The sequence below is a fragment of the Bombus huntii genome, unplaced genomic scaffold (assembly GCF_024542735.1).
Source record: "Bombus huntii isolate Logan2020A unplaced genomic scaffold, iyBomHunt1.1 ctg00000204.1, whole genome shotgun sequence".
In the NCBI taxonomy this organism is placed as follows: Eukaryota; Metazoa; Arthropoda; class Insecta; order Hymenoptera; family Apidae; genus Bombus; species Bombus huntii.
In genome coordinates, this window is record NW_026099433.1 from 18426 (window position 1) to 23279 (window position 4854).

The window sequence follows — 4854 nt, forward strand, 5'->3', positions numbered from 1 at the left end:
AAGAGATTTAGTAAGTCACTGTTGTAAATACTGAAAAGTAACGGGGAATTTACTGCACCTTGTTGTAGACCGTTCTTTATGGAGAATTCTTTGCTTGATGAGTGTGAACCTTCAGTCATTACGAATGTTCTGCTTGTGATCATGTCCCAAACTATTTTAATCAGGTATTTAGGAAAATTTTTCTTGATCAATTTGTATATGAGACCTGGGATCCAGACTGTGTCGAAAGCTTTTTCGAGGTCTATTAAGCAGGCGGCTACTCGTTGTTTTGCGTTTTAGAGCCCAGCAGATGTCCGACGTAAGTTTGTTTATTGCGTGAATTGTGGAGTGTTTGTGTCGGAAGCCGAATTGGTTCTCTGGTATTATGTCATTTTTTGTGCAGAAGGAGGTTAGGGGGTTAGGTTGTTTATGATTATTTCAAATAATAATTGCTTATGTTGGGGAGGAGACTTATGGGTCGTAGGTTTTCGGGCGATGAGCCGTCTTTATCTTTTTTTGTTATAGCTATCAATTTGGCTTTTTTCCATTTTCTGGGGAAATATGTGTTGTTTAGAGCATTGTTGAAGAGTACTGTGTAGTACCATTTTATTTTGTTCGGTAGGCGCTTGAGTAAAATGTTTGGGATGCCGTCGAAGCCGGAGGATTTTTTGTTGTTTAGTTTGGAGAAGATTGTGTTTAGTTGATTGTAATTTGCGAAGTAGTTTATTTCTGGATCTGGTTGTTTGGGGTTGTCTGCGGTGTTTTCGTTTGAGAATGTGCAGACTGTTTTGTTTAGCGTTTTGTCTTGTTCCATTTCATTTTTGAGTTTGTTTGTTTTGGGCGATGATAATTCTGTTTAGTTGTTCTCGGCCCATGTGTTCGTTTTGCGTATGTATTTTGGAAAAGTGGGTGCCGATGATGTCTAGTTTTTCTATTGTTTTAGGTATTATGAAGTTACCCTCGGCGTCTTTGATGGTGTTGTGTATCGTTATACCTGCTTCTTGGACGAGGGAGGCATTTTCTGGGGGCAATTTGAGAGGTGGGATGGGGTTTTGTTCTTTTGGTCTAAAGATTTGATTTATTTGTGGGAACATGTTGGCTGAGTCGTTTTTGGAGATGTTTTTTATTTTGTTTGTCCAGTAATGGTTTATAGAAATTGCGAATTCTTGTTTCAGTTGCGCTTTTATTCTGTGTAGTAGGAACTTTAGGAATTCTAATTCTTCTCTTTTGTCGTAAGAATAGTAAAATTTTATATTGTTTATTTTGGAGAGTATGTAGCTTTTATCTCGCTGTAGATCTTTTATTTTATTGTTTATATAGGGCTCGCATGAATTTTTTTGTTTTATGATTGGCACGGATTTTTGGAGAGCGATTTGTGTGTGTTTTTCTATTTCGTCTAAGAATGAGTCGATTTGTCTGTTTGTTAGGTTGACGTTGTTGTAGATCTTTAGGTCGCAGTTTTGTTCGAGTGTGTTTTGGAACTTTTTCCAGTCTGTCTTTTTGTAGTTGTACCTGGGTGTCTCGGTCTGGGTTTCGAGCGTTAGGAAGTCAGATGTGTTTTTGTTAATTTGAAATACTAGGGCGTTATGGTCACTGTCATAGGCTAAGGTGTTACTTTACGGTGTTATTTGGACGTAGGTTTTGGAATTTTAGTCGCGCATCTGCTAGGCATATGGTATCTGCTAGGCATAGTCCAGGTATGAGCCTCCTTTTGGGTAAGAGGGTAGCTCGGAGCTGTATAAGTTTGTTTTGTAGTGGATGCTTTTATTGTCTAGCCAGTTTCTAATGAAGTTGCCTCTCGTGTTGTTTATTTCGTTTTTCCAGCTTGTATGTTTCGCGTTAAGGTCTCCTGCTATTATATAGTAGTTTTCCGGTTTGTTGAGCTGCAAGAGTTCGAAAAGATTATTGAATTCGTAGTTAAATTCTTTCTGGTTTCCGTAGGTTGCGTAGGCTGCAGTGATGAATAAATTTTCCTTATTGCTTATTTTTATTTTTATGATCGTTGTTTCTAAGGTTCTGAAACTTATTATCTGTTATTTTATCAATTAGGATCGTTTTGTATTTTATAGGGTTTTTTTTTTTATCTTTTCTTGATCGCTGTTCCTCCTCCTTGACTGGCGTTCGGTCTGTCGTGTCTTATCATGGTGTAGTTTTTGAAGTGTACATTGTGTCTTTTGTTTAGTTTTGTTTCTGAGATGAGTACCATATCGGGGGCTTCTTTATTTATTTATTTATTTATTAGGGTTAGCATACTGTATCTTTTTTGGTTTGAAATTAAAGAGTTGGCATTTATTGCAATTATTTTCAGATGTTTTAGGTTAAATTTATGTGTTTTTTGCTGTGATTGTCGGTTTGGCGTGATTTGGTTATTCGTCGTCTGTACTATTGAAAGTGCTGAAGATGGCGTCGAACCTTTCTTCGTGCGTTGATAGTGTATTTTTTATTTCGTTTAATTGCATTTGTTGTTCTTTTATCGCTTGGAGAATACCTTTTTTAAAGTCTTCGATAACGTTTATAATGTTTAGATGGGGGGAGTTATCGGTTGTGATTGGGCTTTGGCTTGGACGCGGATCTAAGTTTGCCGATTGTGGGAAGATTTTGGTTATTTGATTTAGTGTTGTTTGCTGCTTCACTACGTCAGAGAACTTTAGTTCTGGGACGTATTTGCGGCTTATTCGGGCAATTCGTTGTGTCTTTGCTTCCTTGTCTTTTTTTATTTTATCGGCTAGCTTCTTACGAAGCTCTACGAGTTTGGGGCAACCTTTGTATGACGCGGGGTGTCCGTAGTTTTTATAGTTGACGCAGAATATTTTGTCTTTGGTTACTGCGTTTTCCCTTTTTATTTTGCAGTCGCCTGGGCCATGGGGCTCACTGCATTTAACACAGCGGTAGTTTAGGTTGCAGTTTTGCGCTGTGTGGCCTAGTCGCTGGCATTTGTGGCATTGAGTTATGTCATCCTTTTTTTTTTTTTTTTTATTATTTCTTCCCATTTTATCTTGTAGTAGTTAAAATAGTTTATTTTTAGTAGGTTGCTTGTATTATGTAAATAATACGGGGGATAGCTGTATTATGTAAATTGGGAGCAATATGTTGTTCTCCCTTGATCTTTTTGTCGTGAATCGTGTGACTTTTAATGAATTTTACGTCGTCAATGTGCAAGGCTTGTAGGTCTGTAAGTATTTCTGTTTCGGTGTAGCTATTGTCTAAACCTCTTTTAACAAGTATGTATGGTGTTTCTCTGTTTCGGGTGTATACGTGTAGAAGGTTGTGTTAGCTGAGAGGAGAGTTTGTTTTGCTTTATGGAAATCGGGTAGGTTTTGGAGGTAGAGTGCGTGTTTACCTGCGTGTATTCTTTTAATGTGAAATTGTTTAATGTCCGCTACTTTCTCTATGAGCGTTACGGTGTCCTTGGGGTCTTGTAGGATTATGTTGATGGGTGGCGGCCTGTTGTCTCTTGTGGTGGGTGGGGTGCTCGTACGCTCCTTCGCGGAGCATCCGGTGGGGCGTCCGTCAGGTGCTCGGTCCCCCCTTGGCGGTGTTGGAGGCGCCGGGCCTCCTGGGTTGTACGGTGGGGTGCGTCGCCCCTGCTGCGCCGATTGTTCCGGTGGCGTGGTGGGACCGTGTCTTCCCGTTTTGCCTCGTAATCTTTCGTTTTTCTTTCTTATTTGATCTAGCGTTGAGTTCCAAGTGGAGTAGTTTGATGGTCCCGGTTGTGGATGAGGCTCTGGTTCAGATTGTAATTTCGTTAGCCTTTTCTTCTTGGCTGGGGTGATAATCTACAACTGTGTTTCCTAGGATGTTTGCTAGACTCTTTGCCCTGGCAACCAGGTTAGGTTGTGGGTTGAGTTTCCGCGTCTTTTGAGCGGGGAGTCTTAAGATACTGTTGATTTCCCTGGCTGTTTTATGTGTAATTATTTTTCTCTTGATGGCTTTTTTTATTGGGTCTACGGTGGGTTCCGTTTCGTTGCTCTTGGCTTCGTTATCGGTGGCTTTTATTTTTTTGTACAGTTTTATTTTGTCTTATCTTATTTTATTTTCTTTTTGTTCTTATTTGTATTTATGGAGATGATGTGGATGCAGTATTTTTCACTTTTTTGTCACTATTTTGTCACTTGATCCTTCTACTTTAGTGGATGTTAGTCTACTCCGACGCGCGCTCCGAGGGGTCCGTCCCGCTCGGCGGTCAACAGTCGACTCGACGAGAACGAGTGCACTCAGCGCGGTATGAGCGTTGGCTGAAATTAATAGTTTTCTTATTTGTTTTCCATGGTCAAAAAATAGAATATTTAAAGAAACATAGGTGTGTGCCAAAATGAGAATGATACAATATGCATGATAATGATCGCGTAATGCTAAAACATTTCTCTTTCTCGATGCTTCGATCGTAGATTATTAAAAATAGATTGTCAAGAAAAGTAAAAAAATATTGGAAAAATAAAAAAAAGCCAACACCACACGGAGTTCCCAGGCGGTCACCCATCCAAGTACTATCCGTGCCCGGCGCTGCTTAACTTTCGTGATCGGACGAGAACGAGTGCACTCAGCGCGGTATGAGCGTTGGCTGAAATTAATAGTTTTCTTATTTGTTTTCCATGGTCAAAAAATAGAATATTTAAAGAAACATAGGTGTGTGCCAAAATGAGAATGATACAATATGCATGATAATGATCGCGTAATACTAAAACATTTCATTTTCTCGATTATTCGATTATAGATTGTTAAACATTGTTTGTTAAGGAAGCCGAATTGATTTTTTATTAGGATTACGTTATTTATTTTTTTTTTTTTTTTTTTTTTTTTTTTTTTTTTTTTTTTTTTTTTTTGTTCAAAAGGAGACTAGGGGGTTATTTATGATTATTTCGAATATTTTGGTTA

The 4854-nt window shown here is 38.7% G+C and overlaps 1 non-coding gene across 1 annotated transcript; it reads right to left on the bottom strand.

Moving 5' to 3' along the window:
- Window positions 1–4422: 4422 nt before the first annotated feature.
- Window positions 4423–4541, bottom strand: LOC126877653 (5S ribosomal RNA). Its single transcript, XR_007695221.1, has one exon. It is a non-coding gene; the product is annotated as a 5S ribosomal RNA (ribosomal RNA).
- Between the last annotated feature and the right edge of the window lie 313 nt (window positions 4542–4854).